This window comes from Nerophis ophidion, linkage group LG05, assembly GCF_033978795.1.
Source record: "Nerophis ophidion isolate RoL-2023_Sa linkage group LG05, RoL_Noph_v1.0, whole genome shotgun sequence".
NCBI lineage: Eukaryota > Metazoa > Chordata > Actinopteri > Syngnathiformes > Syngnathidae > Nerophis > Nerophis ophidion.
This window is the reverse complement of record NC_084615.1, coordinates 49,039,220-49,058,287: the sequence shown is the minus strand read 5'-3', so window position 1 is coordinate 49,058,287 and position 19,068 is coordinate 49,039,220. Positions and strand designations below refer to the sequence as shown.

At 39.5% G+C, this 19,068-nt stretch overlaps 1 long non-coding RNA gene across 1 annotated transcript; it reads right to left on the bottom strand.

Moving 5' to 3' along the window:
- Nucleotides 1-13,835: 13,835 nt before the first annotated feature.
- On the bottom strand, nt 13,836-18,070 carry LOC133552375 (uncharacterized). Its single transcript, XR_009806691.1, has 2 exons — nt 17,993-18,070; nt 13,836-14,390 (listed from the first exon to the last, which is right to left on the bottom strand). It is a non-coding gene; the product is annotated as an uncharacterized LOC133552375 (long non-coding RNA).
- Nucleotides 18,071-19,068: the final 998 nt, after the last annotated feature.

Here is a 19,068-nt window from a genome sequence, read left to right as displayed (position 1 = left end):
GTACCTTGAAGGTAGAAAAGTACTATACAAGTATAACCCATTTATGCAATTTATTATCACCATGCAAGCTCTTTTACCTTTACAGTTAGATGGTCAGTGATCAGATCAATGCATATTACAGGGGGAAAAAATTAGTGAAAAGACTCCGACTGGCGTGCTCGCTGGCAAATTTCACTTCAAAATCCAGCCTGTGAGAACTTTAGATAGAATTGTTGGCAAGTTTTGTGCAAATAAGTGACATGCATTCAAGTTAAAAGTTTGAAAACTTTCCAGGTGACACTCTGACAGTGACATTGCATTTGTGTACAAATATTCTGGTCTTCTCTTAAAGGGGAACATTATCACAATTTCAAAAGGGTTAAAAACAATAAAAATCAGTTCCCAGTGGCTTGTTGTATTTTTTGAAGTTTTTTTCAAAATGTTACCGGTCTCGGAATATCCCTAAATAAAACTTTAAAGTGCCTTATTTTCGCTCTCTGCAAAGACACTGGCCATTTCCCTGTGACGTCACACAGTGCTGCCAATGTAAACAAACAATGGGAATACCACAGCAAGATATAGTTTCATTGGCTCGGATTCAAACTCGGATTTCAGCGATTTAAGCGATTCAACAGATTACGCATGTATTTAAACAGATGGTTGGAGTATGAAAATATTGAAGAAGAAACTGAAGCTATTGAGCGAATAGCTATTGACGCTATTCATAGCCATAGCATGGCCGGATAGCTGCGTTAGCATCGCCGGTAAAATGTGCGGACCAAACGATCAGGACTTTCACATCTTTTGACACTGGAGCAACTTAAATCCGTCGATTGGTAAGTGTTTTTTTCGCATTAAATGTGGGTGGGAGGAAACGTAATATAGTTGCAAATGCATCTACAGGTTATCCATACATCTCTGTACCATGTCTGCTTTAGCACCGCTAGTAAATAGCATGTTAGCATTGATTAGCGTAGCATGTTAGCATCGATTAGCTGGCAGTCAACATCAACAAAACTCACCTTAGTGATTTCGTTGACTATCGTTGCAAATGCATCTGCAGGTTATCCATACATCTCTGTGCCATGTCTGCCTTAGCATCGCCGGTAAAATGTGGAGAAACTCCAGCACATTCAATGGGGGTCTGGCGGCAGACACTTTGGCATCTTCGGGCCAGTGGTGCAACTTGAATCCCTCCCTGTTAGTGTTGTTACACCCTCCGACAACACACCGTCGAGGCATGATGTCTCCAAGGTTCCAAAAATTAGTCAAAAAAACGGAAAATAACAGAGCTGAGACCCGGTGTTTGTAATGTGTTGAAAATGAAAAGGGCGGGTGTGTTACCTCAGCGACGTCACATTCTGACGTCATCGCTTCCAGCGCGATTAACAGAAAGGCGTTTAATTCGCCAAAATTCCCCCATTTAGAGTTCGGAAATGGGTTAAAAAAATAGATGGTCTTTTTTCTGCACCATCAAGGTATATATTGACGCTTTCATAGATCTGGTGATAATGTTCCCCTTTAAGCAAATTTCAATTATGTGGTTAATGATGATTCATTCATCCAAATTCCAAATTGTGATTAATCGTATTTAAAAAACATATATCATTTGACAGCCCTTTTTATATTCTAGTCAGAGCCTTTTCTGAAGTGACAACAATTTACAAAACGTTTATTAGCTGTACAGGTAATGTTTTTATATATTTTAAAACCTAAATCTGAAACTGTGTTGCAAGTGTACAAATATGTTCACCACTGTAAAACAAAACTTTAATAGAGCAAAATTATTCATTACTGTTTTATACTCTACTTAAAACAAGACCTTTCCCGGTTTCTCTTTTTCCAAGATGACTATAGAGAAAAAAAAAACTTTAACATATCTGTAAAAAAGTCAGTGAATTGCTCCAAAATAAGAATAAAGTATAGCAAGAACAATCACCGCTTGAAGGCATGTAATGGAGAGGGAATGGGAAGGTGTTTGACGAGCAACACTGCCGTCGAGTTTAGTTTTACAGGAGCCTTTTTTGTCGCTTAGCTAGTTCCATTTCCTGTTGTATGGTTATCATCACCCCGCAAAAAAAAGAACTCACCAAAAGGCAACAGAAAAAGCAAATCTTTGCTGCTGAATCTTGCGAGATGATCGTTTGACTTTTAAGGAACATTCTTCTTGTTTGCAATTATTTTGAATCGTTCCATACTTTGACTAAAATGCAATGTAATGTAAAGTAAACATAATTTAATATGCATCCCAGGTGAGTATTTGTCAATGCAAAACATCCTATACAATGTTGTTTTTTATGTGAAATATAAATGTCTAGCATAAATAAATACATAAAAATACAAGCACATACACTATCCTTGTGTATATTTAGGGCTGTCAAACACATGTGATTAATCACAAAACATTATTGCATTAATCATGTATGAACCCAGATTATTCCTGCAATTTATTTTACGCGCACAAACTCCTATAAAGTCAGTATTACGATTCATGCATACGTCGGTGCAAAGATGAGTGAGGAGACCTTGACTGGTGTGCCTGCTGGTAAATAATACTTCAAAATAAACCCGTATGAGACCTTATATAAAATTGTTACCAGGTTTTGAACAAATAACTGATGTGCGTTCAAGTAAAAAACAATCCTGTATGGCATTCTGACAATAAAATGTCATTTCTGTCATAATATTAGGGTCTTTTTTAAAGTTAATTTCAATTATGCGTGCATATAATTTGCTGAAATTAATCCCAATCCCAAAGTGTGATTAATCTGATTGAAAAATATGATTATTTGACCGCACTAGCATATTGTTTGTATACATGTGTAGTGCATTCCTACACTGAACTTTTTCCAAACTCAACATTGCTGTTACCATGGAAACTAGCTTCCCCCAACAAACAAAGCAACGACGAGGCAATAATGAATCCCTTGGACCTGACATCTGTCCTGAAGCAGGAAAACCAAGAAGATTACGTCAGCGATCTGGTAGCCATTAGAGCAAAGCATCCATCATAGAGTCAGCTCCCGTCTTTGAACAAGCGCAGTAAGAGCGTGAAGACAGGTGAAAGGTCAAAGAGAAGCGCTGCTCTCATCCAGTGAACCCACACTGAACTTTACCAAGGAAATATTTCTTTGTGAAGTTAATTATTTTCATATAGGGCTTTTTCTCTTTTGACCTCAAATCACGTTACATAGTGAAACCCATTATTTACATTTAAGTTACATTTACACCAGTGGGGGTGGCACTGGGAGCATGGTTGGGGAAGTGTTTTTCCCATGGACACAACGGCCATAACTAGGATGGTGGAAGCAGGATTCGAACTAAGAACCCCCAAGTTTCTTTGTTGGCCGTTCTACCATTTGATATGCAGTGTTGGGCGATAACTCGTTACATATAACATTACCACATTGGCAGTAACTTTGCTAATTTTTAAACAAGTCGCAATTTCCGTAGCTTAGCTATTTTTAGACCCATGTGGCGGGTAGCTTAGCTACAAGCTACAAAAGAAGAGAGTAGGAGAAGAGAAAGAGAAAAGGACAAGTGCAACTCCAGGCAGGGGACCAAACATATGGGAAAAATCCATGATGATTGGTTGGTTTAATATGATGAGTCACGATTGGTTAAGATTAGGGCAAAACATTATGAACAAGCCAATCAGAGGCACGATAGGGCGGGTCATCGAACCAGGAAGGGAAATCCCAACAGACACGCACATCCCAAATGACGACGGGGGAGTCGGAGAAGAGAAGAGGGAATATTCTATTCAAGTGGGCAGTTAAAAAACAATTTTAGTGGAAGATGGCAAAGGCATTCTATTCCTTAGATTTTTCTTTTAGCGATGCAGACAACGTATTGGAAACCCACAATGCGTCTACTTGGCCATATTTTCACAAATGTATGCATTTGGATAAAACAATGCTCAAAGTAGTAATTTTAGTTGTTTACCTTGTAAGCCTAAATCATAACTAGTCTGGATATGGAAGACGTAGAACACACATTTAAGAACACACATTAAGGTGAGTTGAGTTCAAAGTGTTATTGCACATAACAATTCTCAACTGGTTCTAAACAACACAGAAGTCATTGTTTTTATGTAATGATTGTAGATATATGCTGTTTTTCATTTACTGTAGGTAGAGAAAATTAATAGCCTTATAGGATTTCTGAAGGTTAAACATTCAGTTACATAAATGCAGTGTCAAAAAAAGGGTGTAAGGACCCCCAGAGTGAGTTGTAGGGTGCCCCCTGTTAAATGACAGTTAATAGTAATGGACCTTTATTGGGCCATTTAATTCCATATATACACTCTCAGTTACATTAACATTATTACCAGTACAAGAACTTAAAATGTAGAAGTCTGGGAATAATTTGATTTTGTTTGACTCTGTTCCACAATCAGAAAAATATGTTTACTTTTAAATATGTTCAGTTTTATTGATTTCTTTACACGTAAAGATAGAGTTTGTTAAAGGGGAAGGGCACTTATTTTGGAATTTTGCCTACCGTTCACAATGATTATGATTACGTGATGACGGACATATTTTTTTAAAGTATTATAAATATTAAATAAACGTGATCAAAAGTCCGCTTACAATGGAGCCTAAGGGAGACACTCTATTCTGCCTATAATGCCCTTAAAAACATCTAAACAGCTCCATTAAGATTGTGTATACATGATGTAAGCATGTATGTAATATAGTAATAGTCACATGTATAATAAGATGTAATATTTTAATGTGATAATTTTAAGCATAGGCGACGCATTCATTTAAAAAACGCATCACAACATTTGCTTTTTCTTCCAACATCACTGATTATTAATGAGAGCAGACAAATATAATAAAACATCACTTGCTGTACAAGGTCTGCTGTCATTAAGATGCTGATTGATAGAATCTAGTTACATTGCGGTTTAGATGACTCATAATCCTCACGGAGAAAAGGGAGGAGGAGCCAAGTGTCTTTTCATGTCATTCTCGCTATTACCAGGTCTAAATTGGCTGTCAAAGTGTACCAACTTGTTGGAATTTGCCTCAGCCTTCTTCTATCCAGGTGAGATGCATGATTTATGATCTATAATAAACATTCAAGGAGCAAGCTAGCGAGGAAACAGCTGACCACTCGTTGCCGCTTTGAGGAATCCCCCCAACTGACACAAATTCAACCAATCCTCGCAAATTATGTCTGGCCTCACAACTTCATCCAATTGTCCACATATGCATCGCATATTTTAACCAATCAAATATGTCTCTGAGCGCTGCACAATTGCGCACGTCAACTGTCTGATCAAAACATATGGTGTAGACGAAGCAGGAACATCAACGTTTAACAATGTATCTACTTTGTATTACCAGCACAGCACAATTGTTGTCCTCCTGCAGCTCAGACCTACTTCCTGTTCCTGTTTGAAGCACTAAGCCTTCTGGGTGATATAGTATATAAACATTTACATGTATTCATAGATTTATTTAACTTTTACATATCCAGGTTAAGACAAGAACATATTTTCATTTATAATTCTGACCTAACAAAGAAGCAGTATTTACATGTTAATGTGTGATGATAATCTCTCATTGTCTTTCATTTACAAACCAAAGTGCTATAGTGCTAGAGATCGCTGTCAACAGTTTACAAATGCTCTTAACGTGCAGGGGCAAATATTTACGGACATAAATTAATGTTTTAAGTTGGACACTTTGGGCATGATTATCTTATCACGTGTTGCTCTCTTGAAAGGCAGCAGCCAGGGAGGAGAGAGATGGTGGAGCTGGAGCGAGAGCGAGAGCAAGAGACAGAGACAGCCGGAAAATGACATTTGCTGAAACGCACCGATGAGACTGAAATATTGAAAAATAAAACAGTGTTCCAACCCTGCAATGGAACTCTCATGTCAGTGCTTGGTGGCCCGAGGAGCCTGGAGGAGAGAAACCTGCACATATAATTATTACTATTTTTAGTTATACTGAATTAAAACCGTACAGAGCTCTGAGTATGTGCTTTTACTGCCATCTAGTGTCTACTCTTAAGTCTTACTGGTATAAAATGAGCAAAACATCAATAGAGATTTGTTTTCCAAATTGTATTGAAATCCTGTACTTTTATAGGGTATGGTTACAAGGAACACTTAAAATATTGTTAACAAATTCATAAAATCAATGTCATTGAAAAGAAATAAGCCTCAAAACATGACAGCTTTTGCCGCAAATTTCTGAAAAAGATGGCATGAATTCAGGCATTTTAGATGGCAACTATCACAAAAAAAGGCCACAAAATCCTGAATGGACTAAGTCTGTTAAGTCCTCACAGAAGGCCAAGGTACAAAAGACAAGTCAACTGCATTTACTGTGGAATATTTTTGCTACGTTATGACTAGTTTGGTATTGAATTCCAATACTTTGTGTACATTTGTTAAAAAAAATTTTTGCTAAGATAAAACCACAACAAAGACAACCCCAAACTTTATTGGACAAGGAAGCATAGATCACAAACATTGTGGACAAGTGTTTTCCAAATGGAATGTCTGTAAAAAGGCTGCTAATGACAGGCTGAATGTGAAAGAGGTGAGGGATGTTGTTGTTTTGGAGGAAAGGTTACACAAAGGTCAGCGCTGTGATGGACATGGCAGGGCCAAGGCTAGCTGTCAGACTCCTCGTCACAAATGCACTTGAATTTATGAAGCTTTTTCCCTCTCAAACCGTTTTACGCTGTTAAGTTCAGACAAAACACAGATGCTTCGCTTCACATCAAAAGGGGAGAGAGTGTCATGGTTTGAAAGATGTGTTATGCAAGCATGACCACTACTACGTTTGACCAGTTTTTGGTCCCTGAGTATCTGTTCACCTCTTAGTTCCACATGTTCGTCATCTATTTTGTGCGGCTTCTGCTTCTCCTCCCAGGATTTTCCGGAGGTTGGCGATTGTGTCATAGGAGTCGTCAACCAAGTCTTCATCTGGCAACCTGCCAGTTTCACTCCAAAGTTGCAACATTTTGGCAAGCGCAGTGTGGGAATCAGGCACACCAACTGGTCCGCCTGGCTTTGCAGTCCAACGCAAGGCCTTGTGCAGCCCTTTGAGACACTTGTGATTTAGGGCTATATAAATAAACATTGATTGATTGATTGTTTGTTGGTCCAAGGTGTACTTATTGTAACAGAAAGTATTCATCCAGACATCCATTTTCTACCTGTTGTACTTATTTGAAACTAATGTTTTGAGTAAAAAAAATTGTTTATTTATTGTCGATATAGATGTTGAATAGATCTACCAAAACCTAACCTAACCAACTAACCCATATTATTTGTATTCTTGATTTGTTTCATTAGGAATTTATGATGTAATAAGACTGTGATGAGGTGGCCAATTTTCCAGGGTGTACGCCGCCTTCCGCCCGAATGCAGCTGAGATAGGTTCCAGCACCCCCCGCGGCTACAAAAGGGACAAGCGGTAGGAAAATTGATGGATGGATTTAAGAGAAATTTATCTTTAAATGTCCAAAAATCGTCTTATTTTACAAGTATAAAAAAAAAAACTTTCTCCCAAAGATAATAGGTTGAAACATCAAAATAAATGTAATATGTAAAAAATTAATTCAATCATGTTTTTATTTAAATATATTTTTAATTTATCAATACCAAATGACATATTTTACATAATAAAAAATATTAAATAAAGATATTTAAAATGTTAACAAAAATTGTACCAAGCCTTATAAAGTTGGCTGTTTTTATTTGTATTTCCGCTAAAACAGAGGCACCCACCTAATGAATAACACTTTTCTATTATGCAAGGTACTTTGATTGGTGCATTTGCAGGATTCAATCAAAAAGGACTACTGTATGAAGCAACAGTATGTACGGAGGTGGCAGAGGCGAACAATATTTTTTGTGAGGATCTGGACAAAAGTTGCTGATTGAGAATAGTATTTTCGAGTGTGTCATAATTTTAGTCTTGGTGGTGGGAAGTCAATTAATATCCACCCAGTTATCCATCATGCATAATTCAGTTGTTTTTCAAGCCAACGTTCACGTTGTTATTTAACATAATCTCCTTGGGAAAAGGTTTAAAAAACACAACATTTTCATTTGCAGATGACTTTCCCATGTAAGTCCGTTATTCATCTTCCATAAACTGCCAGTTTCGGTGTTGAGTTCGTGAGAACTGTCCCAAACTGATTTCACCTGAGGCAACGTGCTGATTTTTTGTTCTAATCCGAGTCACCTGTGGTGAGTAATACACATGTTGATTGTTTTTATTCTTTGAGCGTGTAACTTGGCTCGTACACCTTAGCCATTCAGCTGTCATCACCTTGTTGTCTGTTACAAGCTTTATCTCCAATCTGCATGCATCAGGAAGTAAATAGCCACCCGTCGATGACTGCACCTGATGGAAGTTGCAGCTGCAGAGTGCATTAATCCTTGAGGAGGAGCCCAGCCAGAATATTATTTATTGACTAGTGTTTCCAACTGTAGCTATATTTGTGGTACATTGCTCAGTCAAAGAAAACTAGTGAAGTGAATTATTTTTATATAGCGCTTTTCTCTAGTGACTCAAAGCGTTTTTACATAGTGAAACCCAATATCTAAGTTACATTTAAACCCGTGTGGGTGGCACTGGGAGTAGGTGGGTAAAGTGTCTTGCCCAAGGACACGCGGAAGCGGGGATTCGAACCTGGAACCCTCAAGTTGCTGGCACGGCCACTGTACCAACCGAGCGATACCGCCTATATATATATACATATATATATGTATGTCTTGATTGGATTATCCAGAGAATAGTGCTCGATACCGTGGTAGAGCGCAATATGTATGTGTGGGAAAAATCACAAGACTACTTCATCTCTACAGAACTGTTTCATGAGGGGTTCCCTCAATCATCAGGAGATTTTAATGGAAGCCAGATGGAATAATCACAAGGCCTCCTTTAGAAACCAGACTTTGAGGAATTCTACAGAACTCAGCAAGCACATTTGGAACCTCAAAGACAATAATGTTGAATATTCAATAACATGGCAAATTCTTGCATCCAGCACACCTTACAACAGTGGTAATAAAAGATGCAACCTATGCTTAAAAGAGAAACTGTTTATTATATATCATCCAGACCTGTCATCCCTCAACAAGCGCAGTGAAATCATATCAACATGTCGTCACAGACGGACACACCTCCTAGGTAACACATGAGCCAATAACCACACCCTTACGCCTGCCTGTACCCACCCACTCTGTGCCCTTTATGAACCATTGTATGTGAATGCTTCCATTAAATCTACTGATGATTGAGGGAACCCCTCATGAAACAGTTCTTTAGAGATGAAGTAGTCTTGTGATTTTTCCCACACATACATACATATGTATATGTATATATAAGTGTTTTGCGTCATTTCTTTTTGGTCATTTGTTGTCCAAATCCTCCTCCTCCTATCGTCAATTTGTTCAAGGTATTACACAAACTACACACTGATCTCCAATAATCTTTGGACTTTTGAAATAAAAATTAAGAAAAAAGAATGGCACTTCAACGCAATGCATCTTGAGTCTTACTGCACTGTAAGAGCTTCTTTACATTGGGGTTGAATGCAGGATTCTGTCTTAAAGTTTAGTTAATTTCTTTAACAAGTTTAAAACATGGCATGAATGTGCGACATAATAAATTGTCTCAGTGGTTGACATGATTGTTTCAGAAAGAAAAATATTTTTCTTATTTTCAGTGTAGAAGCAAATTCAAGGAAGTCAGGGGAGTGAGCTAATACAGACACGATGAATAGCTTGGATAGCAGCTGTGAGACGATCAAACATCACTTTTAACGCCATCACATGGTACATGTTGGTGTCTTCACAGCATTTTCACACTAGTCATTTTGAATCAAAGCATCTTTAATTTTGTTGCACATGTAGCCTTTAGTAGGCTGTTGTCGCTAGCCAAGTTAAGATAGCTGCAGGTTAGGAAGAACAGAGTATTTGGGAAAAGAGCAATAGCAATATTCATTGATCAATAACTGAGAAGACTTTAAATATTTCCCAAATCAAAGCAGACTTGAAATATACTTCGTTTGAAACACATTTCTCCAGGAGACACCACACAGTGACGAGTCCTGTTGACTTACCTCTGAAAGGACTTCAGTCTTCTCTTCCTGATGTAAAATCCGAGGTTTTGCTCTGACCCAAAGTTGGTTCATCCGTGAGCCTTCACCGACTTTGCATTCCGAAATGTTTAGCCTGTACAAAACTGACTCAGCTGACGACCAAGATACAGGACTGTCACGACCGGGTTGCATGATGATGCAGGGTTCGTTCTCCCAGGATGCAAACGGACTTCAGACACAGTGTTCCGGTAGGGAATGATTTATTTTAGAAATTAGTCAGACGGGAAAAAAGAAAAACGTGCTCATAGCACAGAAGGCACAACTAAAGGGGCTAGCGTGGGAGCTAGCAAGTAAAAGGGCCTAGCGTGGAAGCTCGCAGGTACAGAGCAGGAATCGAAAACTGTCGTCGACTGTTGCATAAAGCAAATTAGGAAGCCAGGCCAAATGAGGCCAGGGCATAGAATAAATACCTCTCTGATTAGTGCCTGGGCAAAAGGTGAGGGTCCTGAACACTAACCAGAGGCAGGTGAATGTAATCTGCCGTCATCGCAACTGAAAACACACAAACTCAAAAGGTGCTGAAAACACAGGTGACTCGAAAAACTTAAAAAGACTATGATCCGGGCAGCGGATCATAACACGGACGTGCTCATATGGATCCATCCCACCATCTCTACTTATTTTTCAAGATGGCCCGACTTTGGAACATGGTCCATTTGTTTTGGTACAGGCCCTTAATTTTTTTTCTTTTGTAGGATCCATTTGAATCTAGTATTTTACTCTCTTTCACAATACCGCTGGTTGAGTACAACCATGTAAACAAAACCCTGTTCAGCAACAATGGTCACCAGCCCCACAATGCATTGCAAAATCACGTGTCCTTTCGAGCCTTATAAAAACTATGAAGTAGCCTGTTAGTTAACAAACCGACAAACAAACGTAGATTTTTCACTTTTGTTGCTGGAAATTATACTTTCTGTTTGGGTCCTGATGGAACCATTCCCATAGGATACATGGGAATGTACATTCTGACTATTCAGAGAAACATGAGTGCACTTTCATTGAAAAAAAGTTGGATGATATTACATAAAACTCCATTTCCACTGAACTTTGAATTTTAAAATAATTATTGATTTGGTACAATTTTATGCCATTCTCCATGAACCAGGAAGTAGCCTGCTCGCTAACAAGGGGTGGCACTTTCGTGACCTCTGTGGTGCTTTTTTTGTGGACTTCTGGATCTGCCTCCCGGGAGCCTTTTGACTATGGAGACCAGCTGCTGGGTGTCTGCTACACCAGAGTATGTTTGGATGTACTGGAGGAGATGCTGATGAGGGGACAGGACTGCGGAGCTAGCACTGAGCGCTGGGACGGAGAGGCTTCGCGGTGTCTTGACTGGGTGAGCAGGTGTCGGACACCTCAGTCACCTTGGACGTATCCTCGCTCATCCATTCGGCTGTCTTGGTTGCTTTGTTGGGTCTGCTCCTGTCTCTGACCATGCTCCCTCCTCCCCAGCAGACGATGGCGTGGAACACCGCAGAGGCCACCACAGTGGATATGTTTATTTTACTTTTTATTCATAGCTGTATGTAGAAGTGTCTGGTTGAATCTGCTGCTTTAATGTCTTTAATGTCCTCTGTGTTCTTTGATGTTTGATGTTTCCCTCTTACACACATGGAAGAGGGATGTGTACCATAGTTATGAGTTGTTCTTTTATTTTTTTTAATTTTTTCCCTTGGCCTCAGTCTGCACCTCCTCTCCAGGGCCCAGGCAAAGACCGATTTTTTTTATTTTATTTTAATCTTCTATTTTTTTTCTCTCTTAAGAGTGTAAAAATCCACTCCATCTCATTTAAATGATCTAATAAAGGATATTACATAGGCTGACCATGTTGTGAAATCCCAAAAAGAGGACACATATATGCGTGCTAAGGCGGGCAGCATGCCAAGGCCGGGACTAGGTGAAAATTTGCCAATGATACTGAACTTGCTTTATAAATAATATATTTATTTAAATAAAGCATTTTTTCTCCTCTGTTGACAGCAGTGTTGGCGCTAGGAATTTTCTAAATGGGGTCCCATGGACCCCATCAAGTCATAAAAATGGGGTCCGACAGTACATTTTTGGGGTCCCACTTTTTTGTAAGCATTTTGAAAACAAATGATAAACGTATGCATTGTCCTGTTGTATCTCACATTTTATATTGTCTTTTGGAAAAAGGTTGTCAGAAACTTTACTTAATTCATTAAAAGAAATAATATAAAAAGAAGACAAATTTGTATGCATATGTAAATGTATTCTCAGCTACAAGCGCCCCCCGCGACCTCAAAAGGGAATTAGCAGTAGAGTATATTTAAATTTTCCTGAAGGAATCAATAAAGTACTATCTATCTATCTATCTATCTATCTATCTATCTATCTATCTATCTATCTATCTATCTATCTATCTATCTATCTATCTGTTAGGGCTTCTTTGTATTTGTTCTGTTGTGTTTATGTTGTGTTACGGTGTGGATGTTTTCCCGAAATGTGTTCGTCATTCTTGTTTGATGTGTGTTCACAGTGTGATGCATATTTGTAACAGTGTTTCTTGGGTTGTACTTGTATTGTTAACCGGATCACACACGTAGTTTGCTTAAGTCCTTTTGAATTACCCTACTACGTTTTGATCATGTTTTGGACTACCGATCCCGTTTGTTAGCGCACTTCCGTGTTTTGTATGGTCACCATGACAACTTAATTCGCTCCTCCTGCACGCTCTGTTCACACACCGGTTTGTTATTAAGTTCTCTGTATTTAAGCCCACCTGTTACCTTAGTTCAGCCTGGCTGTTTCGTTTGCTCACGCGACAAGTTACGATTTGTTATTCCTCATTGTTTCACTCTGCTAAGTTTTAGCTTAGCTTTCCGCGCGCTCGGCTCGCGCTCCTTACGGACTTTTGAACTGTACCCTTGCTACAAGTAGCATTTAGCTTTTCGTGCGGTGGCATGCCTTTTCTGTTCCTTTGTCAAGTGTTTTGTTGTGTTTGATTATTAAAACTAGTTCCTACCTCCACTCCTGCTTGCTCCCAACTTTGGCATCTTGGGGCCGACACCTCCGCGCATCGCAATGCGCCCACCAAATCGTAACATGTATAGCGCTTTTCTACCTTCAAGGTACTCAAAGCGTTTTGACACTACTTCCACATTTACCCATTCACACACTGATGGAGGGAGCTGCCATGCAAGGCGCTAACCAGCACCCATCAGGAGCAAGGGTGAAGTGTCTTGCTCAGGACACAACGGATGTGACAAAGTTGTTACTAGGTGGGGATTGAACCAGTGACCCTCGGGTTGCGCACAGCTACCCTGACACTGCGCCTGTCAAATAAAAAATATTTTAATTCCAACTTTCAGATTTCCAACCAACCTTTTGCCATCATTTCCAATACTTTAAGCCCCCAAACTTCTCTAATCCATTAACTTGGCCGTGCTGCCACCATCTCTACTTTTTGGTTTGTTTCTGACCGCTCATGCCAGATTTGACATGGCCGTATAAAGTTGTTTATACGGCCACCCTCAGTGTGACCTGTATGGCTGTTGATCAAGTATGCGTTGATTGACAATCAATCCACTACCTCACTCTCTCTGTCTCTGCCCCTCATTCATTGATGTTGCTGCGTGCGCACACCTTTACAATTTGTTTTGTTATTACATTGAAAAGACATGCAAAAACGCCGGACATGCAAAAGACGACATGTCCGGGAAGGGGAAAAGAGGATGTATGGTCAGTCTATATTACAGAAACTTCTTTTATAGTTTACAGTCAGAGCAGCCATCTTTGAAGCCAACTAAGGGGTGATGAGGACTTCTTTGACTTTCCCCGTAGGACATCCAAACTCATGGGACGTTGTCGTTGACATTTTTGACTTCCAAGTAGAAATGGAACACAACATTATGTTGCCTTTTTGACTTCTGACTCACAAAAGTTAAGCATCCTTCTTTCACCAGAATACAAATGGTAGAGCTCTCTCAAACTATTCATAACATCATAAATCACAAAGTAGCCTGCAAGCTAACAAGCATCCATCCATTTTCTAACACTTTGTCCCTTTTGAGGTCAGGGGGGGCTGGAGCCTATCTCAGCTGCATTCGGGCAAAAGGCGGGGTACACCCTGGAAAAGTCCCCACATCATCACAGGGCCAACACAGATAGACAGACAACATTCACACTCACATTCACACACCAAGGACAATTTAGTGTTGCCAATCAACCTATCCCCAGGTGCATGTCTTTGGAGGTGGGAGGAAGCCGGAGTACCCGGAGGGAACCCACGCAGTCACGGGGAGAACCTGCAACAAGACAAAAAAACATTAGTATGGCACTTCACAAGATTTTCACTTTTGTTAGAGAAATTACTTTTCAGTTTTTTTCTTTACACACTGCACCAAATTAACACATATACTAATTTATCATAACATATGTTAACATAATTTGATTCCCGAGCAAGGCCACCACTGCTGCTCACTGCTCCCCTCACCAGCCAAGGGGTGATGGGTCAAATGCAGAGAGTAATTTCACCACACCTAGATTGTGTGTGTGACTTTCAGTGGTACTTTAACTTCAACTTTATGAACAAAGAAGTAGCCTGCTGGCTAACAAATGACCAAACATAAATATGGAACTTCATCAAGTTTTCACTTTTGTTAGAGGAATTACTTCTCTGTTTTTGCCATTGATACTGCCCCAAATTAGAAATATACTAGCTGACTTGAGCAAGGAAGTAGCACGTAAAATACTCAAATAAAAATACGATGCTCTACCATTTTGCTTTCAGTCTGTATGAAAATGTTTACTCGACGACAAGACACACTGAGTGCTCACGACAAAACTCTGCAAAAGCAGACAAAAGCTTGAGCGACACTTGCAGTAAACTTCAGTCATTGTCTTGCGGATCACAGTCAAAGGAGTGCAGATGAAAGAATACAGAAATTAGTCCCTGGTGTTTACAACACCTTCCGTTGGCGTTGTTGTAAGACTGTTGTGAAAATTCCTCAACGGCTCATTCCGAATGAAAAAAGCAAAAGAAGGCTAGCCAAAATTCAAAGTGGGATCCTGCTGGTAAAGATGTGAATAATCAACTCGTGTAAGATACACAAAAGGTTGTGTATTTAAAAAGCAAACGAGCGTCTCGTCTTTAGCTACAACAGCCAACAATAGTGGAGTGTTGCAAGGGTGTCAAACTCATTTTAGATGGGGGGCCACATGAAGAAAAATCTACCCCCAAGTGGGCCGGACTGATAAAATCACGGCACGATAACTTAAAAATAAAGACCACTTCATATTGTTTTCTTAGTCTAAATATAGAACAAGCACATTCTGAAATTGTACAAATCATAATGTTATTGGGTTTTTTTTACACTTATATGTTGTGGTTAATTGTATTCTACCTTTATTTTCGTCATTTATACTTTCTGAATAAATGAAGTGATAATGTTCGTCAGTCAACTAATTGGTGTTCATTTTCAATCCATCAAGATAAAAAAAGTAATAATATCAAAATCAAATTACAGGATTTTATTTACGTAGTTTGGACATTTTCCTCGACTGGTGTACTAACATCATGTGGTTTATTTTCATTTTTTTTACATATGAAGCATCATCTACAAAGATACAAAGAATTTCTATGGTGACATCTAGTGGACACATTTAGAACAGCAGTTTCTTTCATTCAAAAATTTCGGCTAATTTGTATACTTAGCAAACTCATCCCGCAGTCCGGATAAAACCTGTTACGTACGTTTGACACCTGTTAGAATAATGATGTATATATTATCATCATAACTTTATGCTTAAGGGCCGTCCCTATATAGTACTGTCAATTTATGCCGAAGTGGTATTTCAGTATTTGTGCAGAGCTAGCAATCCAAAGATTGCTAGCCTTTTTTATCAGTGTTTTGTCCAGACTCGGCCTGCTGGCTGCCAATTCCGAACATTGAGTACCCGGAGCAGACAAAGCAGAGACTGGGCGATAGCACCAAGTGTCAACATATTTTCATTTTTGTATAATCATATATTATGTCTAACTGGAGTTGTCGCGTCTACCCCCTTCCCTCAGAGACAGTGATGTAATAGGGAGTTTCCTAATAAATAGAGGAGGCGCGCGGGCTTGATTTTTAGAACATAGTTTGTATTCGTAACTAGAGTACAGCCCAAAACACGTGTCTCCTCATGAGCTAAATGGAACTCTGTCTCTGCATGATTCCTTTCTTCTTGTCTAATTAATAAATGTCATCAGGGACGGCGTGGCGCAGTGGGAGAGTGGCCGTGCGCAACACGAGGGTCACTGGTTCAAATCCCACCTAGAACCAACCTCGTCACGTCCGTTGTGTCCTGAGCAAGACACTTCACCCTTGCTCCTGATGGGTGCTGGTTGGCGCCTTGCATGGCAGCTCCCTCCATCAGTGTGTGAATGTGTGTGTGAATGGGTAAATGTGGAAGTAGTGTCAAAGCGCTTTGAGTACCTTGAAGGTAGAAAAGCGCTATACAAGTACAACCCATTTATCATTTATTTATCAGTGTTTGAACCTGAGAACACCCCTGTTCTAAAGTGTATGCAAGAACTCTATTACTTTTGAATTAAATTAAACACAGTACAGTAAAGGTAGTTTGAATCTTTTTTTTTATGATACAGTGGTCCCATCAAGGGAAGAACCATATTGTTTTTAAATGATATGCAACAATGTGGGACAATCAAGGTAGTTTAAAGTCAACAAAAGCTCCTTTCATGGATTCATCAACTACTTCACTGGCTCTGTAGCCTTCAACCGATAATTCTTGGATTTTCTCCACTAAAGTCAGACTCTTATTTATTTTTTAGTTGTTGATTAAAGTCAGAAATCACAGATGATCTTTAAACATTCAGGGAATACATTTCTGCTTCAAAGCCAGAAATCTATGAATTTTGTCCTTTACTTGTCATAGTATTCATGGTCGTGTGAAATAGATTAGATTAGATTAGATTAGATAGTATTTCATTTATTCCTTCAGAAGAGTTCCTTCAGGAAAATTAAAATTTTCAGCACAATCCCATTCAATATCAGACAAACGTTACAGGGAGACAGAACAGGATCGCTGCCGGGTCTGCCGGCTTCCAGCGCCCCTTACAAAAAAGGTGAGATACAGGTAAACAAGTGGGGGAAATGGGAGAAAAAAATAGAAGATTAAAATTAAAATTAAATATAATAAAAAAATTGCTCTAAGCCTGGGCCCTGGAGAGGGGGTCCAGACTGAGGCCAAGGGAAAAAAACCAACAACAACTCATAGCCATAGTACACATCCCTCTCACATGTGTGTAAGAGGGAAACATCAAACATCAAAGAAAACAAAGGACATTTAAGACATTAAACCAGCGGATACAACCAGCAATCTCAATCACTATTGTTTTTGAACCTATTGTGTTGCTCGCCAATCAGTGTAGGTGAAGTCAAATAGTTGCTTTCAAATGTCAAACATTCAGAGGAGGTGTTTTTGTTACTTTTCAGTGTGAACCCGATTGATTTTGAACGTTTGACAAGATTATTCAGAGTTCAAGTCGAAGCCAAATCTCCTTTTTGAATGACCTATTTTACTTTCCACTACTTTATTAATCTATAATTCATCGTATTTACTTAGTCTCTCTATATTTTTGTCTCTGTCAAAGCAAGAACCTTATTGATTTTGAAGAACATCTGACAAGTACAATCCAATATCAGGACTTAAAAGTCTCCTTTTCAATCCATATATTGGTGTCTTTTGTTTTGTAATTTCTACCAGTATTGAAACACAGCCAAGTCAGGCAGGTCGCACCAGTACACCTCCAGATTTAACCCATCATCATAATCATCATCATAATCAGACATGCAAGGACAGTAGCTCACATCAAAGCAAGGCATCTATTGATTTTGATAGTCACCATGAATTATGGGTTTATTTGACCACAAAGTGCTGTTCCCGAGGCGAACGGTGACTTGTCAATGAGTGTGAGGAGAGTGTTGATTTGGGCGTGACGGTCACGTCTGGGAGTTAAAGGGGTGGGGCGTTCTCACGGTGACATCAGCAAGAAAGGGTGGGTGTGTGGGAAGGGGGTGATTTGCACACAATTGCCCTGAAGTTGCAAAGTAACTCAGACGACATCATGATACAATATGACATCATATGATATATGACCATACAATGCAATATGGATATTTTGTCCCATGCCTACGGTCAGATGCTCCACTGGTTAGCGACAGCATGTCAACAGCTGCGGCATTGTGCTTAAAACCTCTGTGGTGGCTGAGTAAACATTGTTGTGTCGTAACGTGCTCTCGTTTAGATTGTACCCAATGTTGCTGCTCACAATACACAATAACTCACCTTGCTCGGCCTGTTTGTGTCACAGTCACGTGTGTTTGTGTGTGTGTCTGCGTGCGTGCGTGTGTGTGTGTGTGTGTGTGTGTGTGTGTGTGTGTGTGTGTGTGTGTGTGTGTGTGTGTGTGTGCGCGTGTGTGTGTGTGCATACCTCTCCCAAGGTTGACAGTTTAACTCAGGGGTGTCAAACCTACGGCTCGCGGGCCTGAACAGATTTGATCCAGCCCGCTTAATGAGTTTGCCAAGTATTAAAATTAGTTGCTTTTTTTTTTTTTTTTTGAAAGAAACTGCTGTTTTAAATGTGTCCACTGGATGTCACAATAGCAATTCTGTTAGGACTAGCAAGAGGTACAAAGTAAAGCGTGGCTGCGGCTCCTCTCCCTCGACCCAAATGAAACTTAAAACCTGCCGTTCTATGTCTTCTGCTTCGAACACATCATTATTTGGCACCCTTACTCCCCCATATTGTCTCTGTCAAAAACAAGAAAACTGAACACTTTTGAATAGTTTTTACCACCGTTTCTTACGGTTTGTTGAGTTAGCACTGGATTGATGCGTGGACATGACAAGGGAGGTATTAAAAGTGAAAAGTTAAAGTACCACTGATAGTCACACAGACACTAGGTGTGGTGAAATGTG